Genomic DNA, 18,560 nt, shown 5'->3' with positions numbered 1-18,560 from the left:
GATGAACTATCACTAGAAAATCCGTTAACAACACTTTTCAAGGTTCCTTTAGCTACAATGTCATCGACGAAGATGCTACCCGAATCACACCAAGTATATCCCTGTTAAGGACTCCAGCATCCATTAACATAAAAGACCAGTTAAATGACCTCCATTCAATAGCAGCACCAGCTAGAAACAGTTTAAATCAACGGGGACCTAGGTTGGCCTTTCTGAGATTACATCCAGGTTTGACATTTTCAAAGAAAGATGTCTGTGAATTCTATGCGTGAAAGCAGAGCATCACCAAAAGAACTAAACAAAATTATTGTAATTATTACTGCCAACAACCACGTGTGGATGAAAAGAAATGAATAGAAAAAATTATATTCATATTGTTACTAGGCGATGGAGGACATATTAAGCCCCAGAGAGTTCAGTTTTCAGCAGAAAACAGATAATAGATGGTCTTACTGCCATTCTCTACCCAAGATGAGCCTAGGCAGGCAATCAAGATAGAGTTGCAAACTCTTAGCGTTTGCTTTAATGAACTATCAAAATTCAATTTTTCCATTCACAACAACAAATAATTCCTTCAAACAATATCAGTACACCATAACCAAAATGAACATAAATTTCAACACGACCACTCAAAACCAATATAATCTAATCATAAGCTCAATCAAAGAAATAAATCACCTCCTTAAAAAAATAAAAAAAAAACCTGATTAAGCAGAAGCTTTTGTTCTCACTATAGTGTCGGCCACTTTCCTTCTATTCAAGGTAACATTGGAAGAGTCAAGAAGCCTAGACCTCCTAAACAATCTAACAATCTTCTTGACTTCCTCATCAGCACACTCATCTACAACTACCACACACAATCCAACTTTTCTGAGAGTCCTCTCCATCTCCCCTGCTGCATACCACATGGGTTACAAGGCCTCTGCCAAATGACCAGTAAATGCAAACATCAAAAGCCATATCAAAGGGAGGATTATGGCGATCAACACTGCTGACCAAAGGCAGGGACTCTTATCAGTTCAACACCTGTAACATCCTCAAGAACCATTTTGGATAGAGCCATAACCTGATTGCCAGCCCCAGCAGACACAAACGACTTTGGAGTGGTTCTTTAGGAAACCCATTTGGTACAGTTGGGTGAAGAATTGAGTAAAGGAAGAGAACTGGGTCATCAAAGATTCAGAGGATGAGAGGCAGGCATTCTTCTTGGGAAAGGGAGGTAGTGGCGAGGGGAAGAATGACAGGTGAATTTTGGGAATCAAGGGTGAGGCTTTGGGGAAGCATTGGGTGGGATACATGTTTCTGAGGTTTGGAGGAAGAGGAAGAAGAGAACAAGTGCTGCTACAGTAACACTTTATTTAGGAATCTCTGTATGAGTCTTTCTATTTTGGTTTTCTCTATGATTTGAGATTGGGGCAGTCACTTTCTCCATCAATGATGCAGTCTGAGCATCACAATAGAATCTGTTTATGAGAGAGCAAGAGAGGGCTTTTTTATGTCTCTGTGTTTTGCCTTTCCTCTCCTTCTGTTCACAAAATATTGTGCTTTGGTATTATTGGTGAACGTATGAAGCACATGTTGCATTGAACCGGAAACAATATCTGTGAGTATCTTGTATTCTATAGCATTAGCAAACTGCAAGACAAGAAACAAAACATGGAAATACCATTAGACCAAATGTAAACTGCAAATATATTTCTCCAAAACAGAAAGTAGGTTTGAGCAATGTACTTTGGCTGACTTGGTTACGTACTTCCCTTTAGGGAGGAGTTTCCTGCACCGGGGGTTTATCCCCATAGCCTCAGCAAAAAAAAGAAAAAAATAATAAGAAGATGCTCTCAGATCTCATAGCTTAGAATTGATCATATGTGGTATGAGGCCAATGACATTCATTAAAAGTCTTTATACACCAACCAACATCTTACACACACAACACACCACCTGTGGTAGATAAAGACTCTTGATGAATAATCCATGCAACGACAAAATAAAGTTAATTTGTCCATCATCAGGCAAAAAAGAGGTAAATACACTATACATGCATAATCCTAAACAATGCAAATAAAGTGATACATGAACTAAACAACCAATAAAATGTCATTAAAAATGGGTTCCAGAAGAGTCATGAGAAAGAGAAAGATGTTGATTCCATTCCATCATATAGGCCGGTAACAGGGCATTTCAGATATAATAATGAAGCAAGAAATAAACACTACAAAACCAAATTAAACGAGAAAACATATTGCCGATTTTTCATCCAGTAGCTACAAAAACCATTAAGATGTAATGAATAACAAGAAGATATTTTATCTAAATAACATTTTCTTTAAACTATGAACAATAACTGAAAACAGGACTCAAGCCTTGAAATATACATTATGAATAAAGGAATTAAGGTTCAAGTGTGCAACAATTGAGCAGCCATGGCTCAGGCCAGTGGCCTCTAGGCTATTGAAAGAGCATCTCAACATGGTCATGGTTATATCAAATACTGAAAAGCACAATATCTAGCTATTATCGTGAACAGTGGCAGTGCCACATGAGAGCCGGAAGGGGCCATGGCCCCCCAAGAATCTTGAAAGTTATTTACACATTCAGAGTTTATGTGAATTTTTTAAAAAAATATATCTTTCAAAATAAATAAATGTTAACTTAAAATTTAAACATTTTCAGTTAATTTTCATTTATAACTTTTTAACTTATTGAATCTTAAAAAAAAAATAAAAGTATCACAATTTTTTTCAAAGTTTTAACATTTAAACTTTGTTTTATTTAAAAATGAAAAATCTTTAAACAATGGGAAGGATCAATTTATCTTAATTGTAAAACTAAAAAATTTTATACTTTTTGAACTATTAATTTTAGTAAATCCTATGAATAAAAGAAAAAAGTGAAAAAGAAAATAAAAAGTTTAATCTTATCATTTAGATCTATTAAAATCAAATTAAAAAAAGTGTAAAACATTTTTGTGTAAGTTGATCCCTTCTCCATGATTAATAGCTTTCAAATTTAATATTTTTGTAAGTAGTGAAGTTTTTTTATATAAAATAATTTACTCTTTTTTTATAATGTCAATAAATAGGCCAAACACTTTTGATTTGGGATGAAGTAATTCAAATTATGCTCAATGAGGAATTATGCATTAATCACTAAATTAAATATTCGAGTGTAAACAAATTAAACACTTTAATAATAAAAGATAGAATAACAAAATATATAAATTTTTAAGTAAAATTCATGAAGTTCACAACTAAAAACGAGTTACACGAAGACTATGAATGAAAATAAAAATTAATACTCATACTATAATTTAAGAGCTTTGATTAGATTATTTACTTGAAAATTTTAAAACCTTTAAAATAACAATGTATTGATCTATTTATTAAATTTTATTAATCTAATCTATTTTAATCTTTAAATTTTTTTACATTATTTTCATTAGAAACTTTCAATATTTCATGAAAGGTTATTTCTAATTAATTTGTCTTGTAAAAAATACTTAACATTAATTGAAAAGTTGACTTAACTAGTTATTTTGAATTGATAAAAAAAATTTAATAACAAAGACAAATAACATGAATTAATAAAAATAGACTTCTAATTAAATATTTGCTTTCATTATAATTTAATTTTTAATTTTATATATAAAATATATTCCTACAAGTATGTAAATGATTATATACTTACGTATTTGGCCCCATCTTAATAAAAATCCTAGCTCTGCCACTGATCGTGAGGCCAAATTATAATTGAAAGCAGCATATTTAAACTCCTACAACCTGCAAATCATTCAATGAGAAACCTCAAAACATATGAACTTTCCATACACCTCTAAACTCCTACAACTTACAATGTTCTCAGAGCTCAAAACTGAGACTTATGACAATTCACTGATGGTGAATCAATAAGTTTTCACTGCCAACACAGTAATAAGGCCATATAACTTAATATTCCCAAAACAAAATAAAAAAAAAAAAAAATTACATGAGTAAAATACATATCATAAACTAATTGGAGACATAAACTCATAGAGAAAAACAAAAGTAAGAATCAGTCAAGCCCGACTGCAAAAATTTAATATTCGTTAAACTATGTGTGTGAATGTTTGAAAGAGGAACTGCTCAATTTGTATTCTCTAATGCTTAATTAAAACTTCGATAAACAATGAACTAGTCATAAGTTGGAGTTGTATTTGGCACTAATGAATTCCATAATTCAAACATAACTCAAAATTTAAACACACATCATTTGCCCTTTGGACTAAGTTTGGCATCTAATTTATTGTCCTTTTTTTTTTTAACTAAAAACCACATCTAACCTTGAAACCCATAAAAGCGCAATTTATAAGAGCCCCATAGGGCTTAGGGCCAAACTCTTAGGGGAAATCGTAGTGACATACTTCATCACCTATCGATTGAAGGGGCGGATCTCTTTGATCTTCTTCGAGCCGAGGGAGAGAAATGACTGACTGTACTCTCTTCAAACACCCAAGCATACGTGAGTGATTGGGTTGCCTTCCAATAACCACCCCAACTATGACAAATTCATTGTGGAGCACATGAAATACTATTCCCTTTCAAAAATAAAATTACCGTATGCGAGTGCGTTAAATAGGGGAATTCCGAAATTAGAGGATGGTGATGCGAAACAAGTGGAGGCTTTAGAGTGTGAGAAATTGTCCTTCACTAAACTTTGTTAAGCAGGAGAACATTCACCAACACTGTTTGGTTATGGGCGAGGATAAGAACCAGTAGGCCACAATCCAAGAGGTGTTGGATCATAGAGCCTCAACTCCTACATCCAAGGGAAAAAAAAACCTTCGTGGAGGCAAGAAAAGTAACTTGTGTGTTTGTTTGAATGTTTATTGATGTGCATTAACAGTGTCTGATCACTTGTTTATTTGCTGAGCTTCAATGTCGGGCAATGTACTTACATTGCACTAGTGGATTGTGGGTCTGTTTGCTTGATGACAAGTGCTTACATTGCACTAGTGTATTGCAGGGAAGAGTGGAGGGAAGTTGTTGTCAATGAGGTTGTAATCGATCGTGTTTGAGTCGATACAATATTAAGCTTAAGCTTGAGCTCAATTCAAAATTCAAGGCTCGAAACTCGGCTCAAACTTGATCGAGTTTTATTTTTCTAGCTCGAAGTCGACTCAAGATAAAAATCGAGCTACTCAAACTCACTTAATTAGTCTCGATTAACATGTAAAAATAAACTCAATTCTTATAGTAGACAAAAACTCGATTATTTGTGCTCGAGCTCGAGTTCAAAATATTTTATTAATTAAAATAATAAAAACATATTTAAACATAAAAGCTTGATTAGGCTAGCGAAATACTCGAACTGGGTAAAAAAATACTCGAACTCGACTCTATCAATGAGTTAAACTACTCAAGCTCAAGCTCGACTCGATAATAATTAAGTCGAATTCGAATTTTATTCGAATCGAACTCGAGTAGCTTACGAGTACTAATGTATCATTTACACCACTATATATCAAGCCTATGGGATCTAGTGTCCGCAAAGAGGCCAACGTGCCCAAGGCTACTGGCACGCATATTTCAACTTTGACAAGATCGTGTATGGTTTGCAATAACGATATTCACCAATTGCTTCTCACACACAACCAAAGATATACATACATGCTTACAATATGCATTCACACAACATGTGCATGTATAGAGAGAGAAAGAGAGAGAGAGAACGAAGGTGTTGCATAAAAGCTATAGATGAATTAAAAACCATAACTGCTTGATCAAAATGAGTTTTTCCATCACTTGGCAAAAGCAGCAACGCTGATCACAATGTATCCCAAGACACAAATACCAAATACCATAATCAAACTAAAATAGGAAAAAACTATGATCTACTATAACAACTTCTTAAAAGGAATTTATTTTGAGCAACTCAACCATAACTTCAAAGCACTACCTTGAAAGATCCATAACAACTACTTTATGAAATACAAATCTTTTACACTATGTTTGGATTGAAACAGTAAAGGAAAGGAAAAGAAAAGATTTAAAAGGATTTGCCATTTCTATGTGTGGATAGCTAAAATAAGGGAAAGGAGAGGGAGAGATTATAGAAAACCTTGGTTTGTTTTAAGGAAAGAAAAGGATTCCTCACTACTAAGAATTACTCACTGAAGCCACTCAAAAACAGTATTCCATTTATAAATAATTCCATTTAATTAAAATAAGGCTTTGGCCTCAACATGCATAATTCTCAATAAAGGAATGAAGGTTTAAGAAAATAAGAATGCAACCATTCATCAGGCTGATTACTTTAGACATTAGTTATGGTAATATCTAACTCGTGATACAGTCAAATTAAAATTAAAGCAGTATATTTACACTCCTATAACCTGCAACGTCATCAACTTAGAGACATTAAAACACTTGGAACTTCAAATACACCATATGCTATTAAATTTTATTAAACCAATACTACCCGTGCCATCAATAATCAGAAGACAATGAATGATAATAATAATAATAATAATAATAATAATAATAACAAAAACAAGAGGTAAAAAAAAAAGAGCCAAAACTAGTGATGATAAATAGTAGAAAGGATGGAAACAACAATGGCATAGTAATCTATACGCAAAAGTAACCATCATTTGGCAGGGCAAGTGGATAGCAAACTACTATCAAAGACTGCTAAGTAGAAGTGATCTCAGGACCAAACTTAAACAACTAAAAGATATCTCTATGACTGCCTGGAAAAATATGCTCGTAGAAAAAAAAAAAACCCCAAAAAGCAAAAAATGCATACATACACATTATCATATAAAACAATAGAAAATCAAACTCACATGACTGCAAAGATTAAAGGTAAATACAAATACGTAATCAACCAGAGAAATACAAAGTTTACATTTCTCTGATGCATTAATTAAAATTTCAATGAATTTATATACATTTATAGTGGCACTGCCTTTGGTATTTATTAATGCCAAAAGTTGGCCTCTTTTGGCTGAAGGCAACCTCTAACTTAGTAAACTCTAACTGTGCAGCTAAAAGCCCTCAGGTCTCATAGCTACGCCAAGATCATGTACAGTTCACTGTAAAGGCAATCATCAATAGCTTTTCACACACCACCTTACCGCCAAAGATATATATATATATATACATACATTCATACACAAAAACATGTGTACAAGGGGGGGGGGAGAGAGAGAGAGAGAGAGAGAGAGAGAGAGAGAGAGAGAATGGAGGTGGTGTGCAAATGCCAGAGACGAACTAATAACCAGAAGCCTTGTATCAAAAATGAGTTTTCCATCATTGGGCAAAAGACAGTGACAGTAGGAACTCAATGAAACCCAAGACCCAAATGTCTAAAACCCTACATAACATCATAGAAAGAAAGAATTATGATCTACTATATATATATATATATATATATATATATATATATATATATATAGAGAGAGAGAGAGAGAGAGCAAAAGGCAGAATGGTTACAAAGGCTCTAATCAAGCTTCAAATGCCAGCCCTAAAAGGCCTATAACAACTTAAAAGGAACTGTAATTCAGAGAAAACATAATAACCTCAGATTTCATCAGTATCGTAATTCAAGTAAAGTGAAGCTCACCATTTTCATAAAAACCAATCTATATCTTGGGAGATAAAAGAAAAAGACAACAACAACAACTTCTCATCATCCACCACATGTCAATGCCTTTGAAATTCATTAAGCATATATCAGATAGATGGTGTCAAAAGCAATGAAAGATTGACTAGATAGGTTCAATAGAACCACAATGAATCAGTAAGAATTTCCAGGTAAAAACATGGAAAGTACTAGTTGAGGTTAAAAAAGAAAGGGTTTCCTAGAATTCTTACAGAACTAAAATTTTAATGCTTTAAAAGCAGCAATTCAAGAAGAGGAAGATACTACAATTAATGAAATAGACATCTGAAAAAGACATGATCAAAAGTTTAATTAAACTGTCCCCAAACAAATACATTAAGCATTTAAAGAAGACAAAGCTGTATCTCAGTTTAGCACAATTCTAAGAGAGGCTTCATTAATTTCATCTAGCAACAAAAGACCATACGTTGGGAATATGCAAATAAGAGATATTCAGTGAGATTGACAAAATTCATAGACTAATGAAGCTAAAAACACATACAAACCATCCCAATGAGAAAATTACTACCAGTCAATAGCAAAGGCGGATCCCAGCTTCAAAATAGGGCCCCAAAAATTTTAAAAATAAAAAAAATTGAAAGAAAAGTTTACTTTGACACTCCAAAATTTTCAGATGGACACCTCTGCATGACAAAATTGGTATATCCGTCGGTAATTTTTTGTATATATTATAAGTGAACACCCCAAAAAATTCTGAATCCACCGCCACTTAACAGCAGCACCACATTTTCATACTGTAGCCACTCAAGAACAAAATCAACAGCCAAAAAATACCATGATAGACAACGGTTAATTACTTAATTATGCATCCAGTGAGGCGAGGGAACGAGACTGATCAAGATGCAAATCATTGGCGAAGAAAAACAGAAATAACATGATAAAGTATGAGATTCAAAAAGATCAACAAAGTCCTCAGATCTCATAGATATGTTTGGTCATTCGCAGTATTAACAAACTGATTCTCATTACGCATCATCAGCCGTGTCAAAAAGAAGAGGAATTGAAGCAGTGTTGCTGACAATGATGATGATCATGATCATGATCATGGCGACAATGGATGATGATATGAAACGCTCTAATTGAAAATCAGAAAAACTGCTCGATTTCACTAAGTTTTCCATCATTGGGCAAAGACCAAATACACAGCAAAAAAAGAAGAAGGATGCTGAGCATAAAATCAAACAAATAATGTGGGAATCCTCATCAGTGCACAATGTAAGCAATAGCAATAATAGCGACTCCGGTATGCCCAAAGAATCGAACCAAACAGAAAAAATGATATACATTGCTAACCCCAACATTCCCCATTAATAAATTTCAAGTTTTGCAAAGAAAACCAGTGTGAGTCAGATATGCTTTCTAGGCTGCATGTGCTGTGCATCAAGATTATAGCTTTTTCTTTAAAAAAAAAAAAAAGAAGAAATGCTCAGTGCCCAGTGCATGCATCATCATTCTTTCCAAAACTACTATCAAGTAAAAAAAATGATTTATTATTCAGATACAAAAATGGGTAATTTGTAAAAGTGATAAAAAGAAATGAGACGCCCTCAGATCTCATAGCTTTTGAACAAATCATCCGCGGTTTTTCTGTGCTAATGGCAGTTCTTCCAAAGCCTTTACACACTACCACCCATATAAACGTGTATATGCATGTATATATGTATGAAGTAGGAGGAGGAGGTGGTGGTGGTGGTGACAGTGGTGGAAGTGGTGAAGTTGGTCGCGGTGGCAGCCGTGAGTAAAGGTTCCAGAAAAAATGCATAACCATAGCAACCGCTCAATAGTCTTAGTTTCTACATCATCGGGCAAATTATCATGAGTTTCTGTAAATAGATAAAAAGAAAAAAAAAGAGACATAAATGATAATAAAGAGACATTTAAGATGGAAAGAAGCAGAGTGAAAAACGAAAGGAGGAGATACTAGGGTTTATAAGGATGACAAGGATTGAATTACTGGATTGCCATTGGTTTGAGAGGGAAATATCTGGTTTTACCTTAAATTTGGGGCAAGGCTTAACTTATTGAATTTGAATAGTCCATTAAAGGCTTCTGGAGCTGACTTTATTAGTTGGGCTTTGAGTTGCCCACTTGCTATTCGGCTAGACTGCCAGCCAGGCCCGTGGGAAGGCTTTTGCATCTTTTTTAGATCAGCTGTGCCTGATGATATAACCATATTTTTAGTCATTAACGATTTATTACATTAATAAATAATATATCTTATAATATTTTAATAATAAACAATAACTAAATAGGTGAATCGGACCGAGCTTGTAACCAAACTTTAGTTTAAAAATTTTAACAGCGATATTAAGAGACGATGTTATACAAATTTAAAATTTAGATTTTAATATTTGTAATTTTTTTTTTCAAATTTTGGTGTTATGTATTAAAAGAATAATCATTATTATCTAATTAAATCTATGAACACTAGTATTTTGTCTGTACTTTGTTATGAGATTTATCTAAATTTTTTTATTATTTTTAGTATAAATGTAACTTATAATACGTGAGAATAGTAAAAATTTACATATATGAGATTTTATTCTCAATAGAAATTCAAAGACAAATATGATAAAATTAACTAACTTTTGTATTAAACACTCGTAAAAAATAAAAAATGACTAAGTTTTAAAAGACATACAAAATAATATATTTTAAAAAAATGAAATAATACCTTTTAACTGTCACTCTTAATAGTGCAACCACTGCTCAAACGTATACCTTCTATCATATTCATACTTATAATTTATTCAACAAAAAATTCATACAAATTTTAACTTAAATCACTTGATTAATGCAAAAATCAATCACAAAAATAGAAAAAAAAAAAAAAACAAAGTTAATACCAAATCATATGATATGTAAATAAAAATGATTAACTCCTACTTTTATTTTAACACAATTTAAATTAAATCTTATACCAAGGCATTTTAAATATTGAACACAGCTCAACTTTTTGTATTTAAAAGTCAGTTTAGGAATATTTAAATTTTAAGATTATGTTGGTACTGTTGGATTATACTAGTATTTATTAAAAATTCAAATAATTTTACACACATAAGAATATGTTGGCATTTAATAGTCTCTCTTGGAATATTAATATATTTTTTTACTTCTATAAAAAACATGGTTTAGGATTATCCTACCTTCAATCTCAACAAACACCAAGCATAAAGATATAATAAATTATCTAAATTAAATTGTATCTAAAAATATCAATAAAGTATGTAGCAATTGAACCCGAAAGCTATTTCAAGATTAAGCTTCCATTAAATTAAGTCTTTAGCACAATAATCAAATGTAGTCTACATGTGTATGTAAAAGTGATACTCTGTTATGACCAATGGTTACATTCTTCAAGCAACTTAGTGTTCAAATTTAAAGCAGTTGCACTCATAGGTTTTAAAGTGAAAAACAATAACTATTAAATCAACCCACTAACTTTAAGGATGGATAAAATGAACTATATAAAATCAAATTTATCAACATATTAAAACAACATACATAAACAATGTCTTCTTAAAAAAAGGCTTATGAAACAAAATAAAAGTTAAGAAATAAGCATAACAACAATTGGTAAACAAAGAAAAACAATGATCTTAAGAGTTACTACATGTACATATATAAAAAAAACAAAACTGGATCTGCCATCAACTTTGCTGTAAAAAAGTAATCTCAACTCTCAATTTTGTAGTCAAACGTGCACTAAGGAAACATTCAAGCTTTAAAGGATAAAAATTATTATCATTTTCACCAATCACAAAAGCAAAAACTCAAAAGATCACCTAAAATAAAAGACTATCAAGATTTTTTTCACATAAGACAAAGAGGTTAAAGCAACCTAATAATTTGTCCACCTTTTTTTTTCTTTCTTTTAGTTATGGAGTTAGTAAAATCATGCTAAGTAGGGAAAATTTCAACAAATCATGCTAAGTATGACAAATACCCATCATCCTCCACATGCATGGCTTCTAGCTTTCTCAACTTGTGTTTAATAATCAGCATATCCTACAAAAACCCCATTGTATACATAATTTCTTACATTTTTTATAAATGAATACAACTTTTGATCATAAAAAAAAAATAAAAACTGAAAGTAATAAAAATAAGCTCAAAGTACTAACTCTTAATAGAATAGGATCATCATGTTTATACTTGTTTTGCTTAAGTAAGATAATTTTCTACATTGCAAGTTATCCTTTTCTTCATACATGTAAGAAAATAGAAGAAAACAATTAAAAAAAAAAAAAAACCTTATCCTAAGTGTATTAACACCGAATCTCTCTATCATTTTAAACTTATTGTCCCTTTAAGTCTTTTTTATACGAAATTCAATAAACCATAAACAACATTTAAGATACAAACCACACATAGAATCATCACACAAAAAGCCAATACTTGGCTTTTTTTATACAACTTTCATTGAAATTTGAATAGCAACAGGCATGAAAGTTTTCTTTTGGAATTGTATATAACTCATAATCATCACCAAAAATAAAATGACCCATCACACATTAACTTAAAATCTTAAAAATTCGCATTCAAGATTTCAAAAATACATATTCAAATAGTTTAAAGATTCTCATTGAAAACTTTTAGGATTTCTCATCCAAAATTCAAAAATTTGCATTTGAAAAGTTCACATTTAAATTTCAGTGTCTCAAGAATTTGTATTAGAAATTTTTGTCTTATGACAAAAAAAAAAAAACTTATCTAAATAAGGGCTCAACAATTTTAAAATCTTTTCAAAATATCTTTGTAATTGAGAGTCAAAATCTTAACAAATTTTCCATCAAAGGATTTTATCTCAAAAACTTTTCTCATCTCAAGAGCATTTTTTCAGTAAATTCCTCATCTTTTCACAAAATTTAATTTCAATAGCCAGAAACAAAATTTCTTATCCATCAAACAACTATCATGAATACTATACATGTAATGCAAATGCAGGACCCAAACAATTATATACTTGCAATTATCAAAACCAAGATTTGTACATTTATCAAATGATGCAAATGCAAGTATCAAAATAAAAGCATTTTGTCACCCCAAAAAGGTCACTTTTGTCATATTGATTTGAAAATCATTTTTCTCCCATCCATCAAAGTTCAAATATGCAACAATTCCAATTTGAAAATTTTTAAAATTTCCCAAAATAATGACAACATCAACTACCAAAAAAAATTTATCCCACATAACAAATTTCCATAGCCAAAATGTATCAATTCTTTTAGAAATGTGTGACATTTAGATCTATTGAAAATTGATGATTACTACCTAGAATGAATTAGGTAATCACATAGTGGTCTTTCAAAAAGGACAAAATGGTTTGGCATCTCATGATTTCAATTACTAAGAAAGATTTGTCATTGGCTAGAAACGTAAATAAGTATTTCTTTTCTAGGTTCACAAATGAAAGGTTACCTCTTAAAGAACAATCCATTTTTACACTCTCTTAATTTTTTGATATGGTAATTTAACAATTGTTAAGACTAATTGTGATATGCTCAAAATTTTTGAAAAGAAAAAAAGGCTCAAATTTCAAAATAAATTTTTAGTTTGGGATCCATCTTCTTAGATTTCTCAAAAGTCTTTATTGTTCATTAGTTCATTCAAAATTGTTTGAGTTGCTTTCAAAATTTCAATCTTACTTTAGACTACCTTTTTTAGTTTTTACCCTAGAGCTTCAGTCAATCTTTTTTTTTTCTTTTTTTTTTTTTGACTATGACATCATGCATTTGAAAATTCAAAATTCATCCAAAATAAAAAGGTGGTGGTGATTTCTTAAAGAAAAATTTTTTAATTTAGATATCTATGCTTGATCAAAATAAAATTTTTAAAGGATGAAACATAAGACAAGCTTTGGGGTTTTGAAAAAAAGGATAAATAGGCTTAAAAACGTGTTTAAAGGTAATCAAACCAAATACAATTTTCTTTTCTCAATGAGATTTTCCTTTCCATATTTTTCATTTTTCATTTTTTTCTCTTTTCTTTTCTTTTCTTTCCTTTTTATTTTTATTTTTTTTATGTTTCCACTTTTTGACAAATTGAGTCTAAAATTTTATAACTTGCCCTTTGATTGTAAGTATTTTTTCTTGTCTTTAGCTTTGGATTAATGCTTTCTCAAAGAAATCCATGTTCATGCTTGCTCCATAATGTGGAGACTGATCCTTTATTAGAGTTTTTTTTAAAAAAAAAATTCAATATGGTCAAGAGGGATAACAAATGAATAATTTTACTCCTTATGTGAAAAGTAAAAGAAAGATGACCATTTATCATATCAAAAATGGATACCTCTATTGAAAAGTAATTCTTTTGAGTAGTTTTTTTCTTTGATTTTGGAATTCTTTGAATATCTCATATGCATAATGTTACAATCAATTCGTTTTTCATTTTTCTTTTGCTCTTTTTTCTTTCTCTTTTTTTTTTCAACTCAAGCTTAAAATATATCATTTTAGTATATTAAATGAAGTCCTAATGTAACATATTTATTTTTACAACTCATACCAAGAGATAAAATCAATGCCATCCATAGGAACGGAACTGAAAATTTTGGATAATTTGACTTTTTAGTAAATTTGCCCTAAGATGTAGGCAAAGGAAAATATTAGGGCAATGAATGAAAGAAAAAAGGAATGTTGTATAAATCAACATGTTAAACAAAGATATTGAAGGGATATGGATTTTTTAATAATTTTGCCCCAGTGAAGAAGTTGGAGGGGTAAGGCTTTGTGAAAAAACATAGGTAACGATGTGTTTGGAATAGTCTTGGCACTTATCAAATTAACAAGATCTAAAATCTTTAAGAAAGTGCCTTATGTGTCAGCTTACAAAAAATTTTTCAAATTTCATTGCTCCTAACCTTAACAAAGATCATTAACTTAGAAATTTTTTTTTGTCAAGTAAAAATCATGATCATGGGACTTGAAAAGTCAGGCTTTGAATGGTATGATGCTCAATTGAATTAAAGTATGAAATAACTAGGTATGATTTTTCTTAACAATAATCACCAATTCTCTTAAGATTATTTTCACAAAAGTTTTTCTTTAAAAAAATATTTTTCAATCATAAAAAGAAATCATGTGGGCTTTTATTGTCAAACAATCCAAATGGATGAAGAAAATATAGACAAATACATGTATAAAAATAATAATAAAAAATAATAATTCATATTTATGTACAAAAAATCACACCAAACAAATGAAATACTATACATACAAAAATGTTTAAAAATGCATATGCAAATGTTAGTAACAATAAGAATTCATATTCAAAACTATGTACAAAACTAAAAAAACAAAGATTGCCCCCCAAACAAATGATATAATATGTATATAAAATTATTTACATGGATAAAAACGTATATGCAAATACATATATGCGACACATAGTAACAATAAGAATTCATATTCAAAACTATATACAAAATTACAAAGGCAAAGATGGCCCCCAAGTAAATGAAATAATGTACATACAAAAATATTTAAAATGTATATGAAAATACATGTATGTAATACATAGTAAAAACAAGAATTCACATTCAAAATATGTACAAACATAAAAAGGCAAAGATTTTCCCAAATAAATGAAATAATATACATACAAACATGTTTACATACATATGCAAATATATGCATAATAAGAATTCATATTCACAACTATATACAAAACAAAAAAGGCAAAGATTGTCCCAAACAAATGGAATAATGTACATATAAAAATGTTTACATGAATGCAAATACATGTATATAATACATAGTAACACCAAGAATTCATATTCACAATTATGTAGAAAACTGAAAAAAAAAATTACCTTTTAATTTACAATTAGGCATTCACATCTTTTTATATATGAAAAAGTGAAATAGAATAATGCATGAATGAATGGATAACAAATATATATATACAAATGCATGTATGTAATAGATATGATCTTAAATTATAATACATTTCAAAATCTCACCTATATTCCTTTTTTATTTTTTTTTTAAAAAGGAAAAATTATACAACATTTTTATTTTTGTACAAGTTCAAAATTATCTTGTCAAAATATAAATATGGCCAAATATAAGGTGAATGACAAAATAAGTCCCTCAATGTGTCATATTTTAGAGTTTTCTATGTAAAAGAGAGTGGCAGGGTTCTAACCTAGGCTTGGATCTTTAGGGTTTATGTATATGTTGGGTTTAAAAATCTTGACAAACTAAAGATTCTCAAATTATTCCTCACATCATCGTCCATTAGAAATTAGTAAGGCACCATAATCCTATCATACCATTATAAGCTCAAACAAAAATAGTTCAATTTGAGTAAGAGTTTTCGTTAGCTCACATGAAAGTTATCACCTTACGAGAGTATATATACTTGCTCTTTCCTAATAAAAGATAGCATTTTAGTCTAGAGCCTATACATGAATACAAGTGTGATGTGTATAAAAGGACGTGCCAACCCAGATAATCAAATAAATTAGTACACATGTAAAATCAAAATTTACAAAGTAAACAAATAGATTAGTACACATAAAAAATCATTAGTTACAAAATAAACAAATAGGTTAGTACACATGGAAAATCATAAATAATCACATAATAAAACCATCAAAATAAGGCTTAAGATAACATATAACTAACTAATGGCTTAACTCTTTAATGTTTCCAGTGGAATTGCCAAACTGTTATAATGTCTAGATCATGAACTTGCCCATTAGACACAAAAATCATGGAGTCACTACCAATCTTTTTTTTTTACCTAGGTGTGATTACTTATGGGAATCTATCTTTTTTAAGGTTTTGGTCTACATTAAGATAACTAAGTTTGAAAGTCGATTATGTGTACGAAAGGTATTAGCACCACTTTACGCTCAAAATTGGTACCAAATTAATTATATGATATCTTACCTAACCCTTGGTCAAAGATGATTTTATGTCATGCAAATTAATTTCAATCCTTTTATTTATTTACACAACATTATCTAACAAAAATTCTATCAAAAATCATATCATGCAATCATGCAAATATTATAAATATCATGCCAATATTAAAATCATGCAAGAATATCATGCAATAAATATAAAATCATGTCAAAATAATACCAAAATATCCATGCAAAAATATATATTATCAATGCAAAAACTTACAAAAATAAATAATACAAATAAATATCATGCAAAAATAATATAAAACCATGAAGAAATATCATAAAAGAAAAAAATTAAAAATTAAAGAACGTGGTCAAAGTCAACAAATGGGTTGGGTTTTTCTCAGGCTTGCACATGGGTCATAGCCCACAAGGCTATTTTTTTTCTTCAAAATGATAGCGTTTTGTTATTTTTATAAAACCCCAAAATTTTCACTCTCTTTCATTTTTTGCTTTTTGTTTCTTTCTTTTCCCTAAAACTCTATCAACTTCTCTCTAAATTCTTTAATCCAAGAATAAACTCTAGAAATCGGTGACTAGATTCCAACGTCAATCTACCATTTGACCACCATCAACCTTGTTCCATTCTCCTTTCCTTCTTTTTTATCGTTCCTCAAAGCTTATGATCTAACGTGAATAATCAAACCGAAACCAAAACTTAACTACAACCCTGAACTTGGTAAGAGTCTCCTATTTATACTTTTATCGATTGCCCACTATCAGCCTTTCTACTAGTGCTAGTGCTAAAAAATCTCAAAACATTTTATCAATTTGCCTATTGCTCTTTTTTCTATCTTGCTTTAATCAAACCCAACCACTATCTGCTAGCAGAACAATAGTGGCGTCATCCTTCTCTTTCCCTTTTTCTGCTCGAAACTGTAGTTAGGAACCATAATTGCCTCCTCTATTATTAGTAATTCTCCTAAAAATTTTCAAAAACAAAGCCAAAGCAAAAAAAAAAACCTCCCTTTGCAGTGTTTTTTTTTTTTTTAGTTCTTAGCTATGAATGGGTTTGGTTTTAGGTATGGGTTGATTTTCAGGCTTGCTAGTTTTGTTTAAAGTTCTAGGTTGTTTGCGTTTATTACTTTTGTGTGGAATTTAGGAATTGCTTGGTTGCTATGTGATTTTCTGGACTTTGGATTCTTTTTTATTATAATTCTATTTTGTTTAATGATTGTTGATGAATTGTCAAACCTTTGAATATTTCAACCTTTGAATTATTGTTTGTTGTTGTTATGCTTTTTCTCGATTATATCTAATTTCTATTGTTTGCTTGGAGCTTAAGTGTTTCAATTTTACATTTTCATCCTTCTAAAAATTTGCCTAATATTGCCTCTGTGTTGACTCTTACCCCGTGAATATTTTCACCAATGAATTTTGTAATTGCCTTCTTTGAATGCTTTTGCCTAAAAAAATTTGTTGCTTGTCAATGACCTTTATTTTATCTTAATTTATGGCTGTCCAGCCCCCTCTATCCTTGCTTGGAATTGCTTTTGTATTGTTTACCTAAAAATTTCCCTCGTCTAAAAAACTTCCCAGAAAAATTACTTTATTATGTTTGTCTTTTTTTTTTTTTTTTATCTCTGAGGTCCCCTTGCTTGATTACTACTTAGGTTCTTTTGTAGGATCAAATCTCACTTCAATTAGGACAAGTAATAACTTCATCAAATCTTACCAAATATTTTCAAAATTTTATTTTTCTAGATTCTTTTTTTTTTCAATAGATTAAACCCCAAGAATTTTCATATGAAATTAATCATTAAATTCTAGAATTTAAAATCAAATCCCATACCAAATCCACATATTTCCTTTTCACAATAATCCCACTTTTTTTTTTCCTTTTTTTTTTTTAACTTTTTAACCTTTGATTTTGACTAAAAAAAAAATTAAACCAAAACCAAAATTTTTGGGCTTTTAATTGTGGGCTTAAAAGTTACTTTTGTATTAAGGCTTAATTGCACAATTAAATCAAATTTTGAAACCT

At 30.3% G+C, this 18,560-nt stretch overlaps 1 non-coding gene and 1 pseudogene across 2 annotated transcripts; both read right to left on the bottom strand.

Moving 5' to 3' along the window:
• Positions 1-527: 527 nt before the first annotated feature.
• Positions 528-1,797, bottom strand: LOC111299163 (uncharacterized; annotated as a pseudogene). Its single transcript, XR_016335979.1, has 3 exons — positions 1,732-1,797; positions 1,565-1,635; positions 528-1,352 (listed from the first exon to the last, which is right to left on the bottom strand). The product of XR_016335979.1 is annotated as an uncharacterized LOC111299163 (transcript).
• Positions 1,798-9,005: 7,208 nt separating this feature from the next.
• LOC149519605 (small nucleolar RNA snoR118) lies at positions 9,006-9,118 on the bottom strand. Its single transcript, XR_016341238.1, has one exon. It is a non-coding gene; the product is annotated as a small nucleolar RNA snoR118 (small nucleolar RNA).
• Between the last annotated feature and the right edge of the window lie 9,442 nt (positions 9,119-18,560).

This window comes from Durio zibethinus, chromosome 3, assembly GCF_047325235.1.
Source record: "Durio zibethinus cultivar Kanyao isolate XHJ-2024 chromosome 3, ASM4732523v1, whole genome shotgun sequence".
Classification (NCBI taxonomy): Eukaryota; Viridiplantae; Streptophyta; class Magnoliopsida; order Malvales; family Malvaceae; genus Durio; species Durio zibethinus.
Note: the sequence above shows the minus strand (reverse complement) of the source record. Positions and strands in the feature narration are given on the sequence as shown.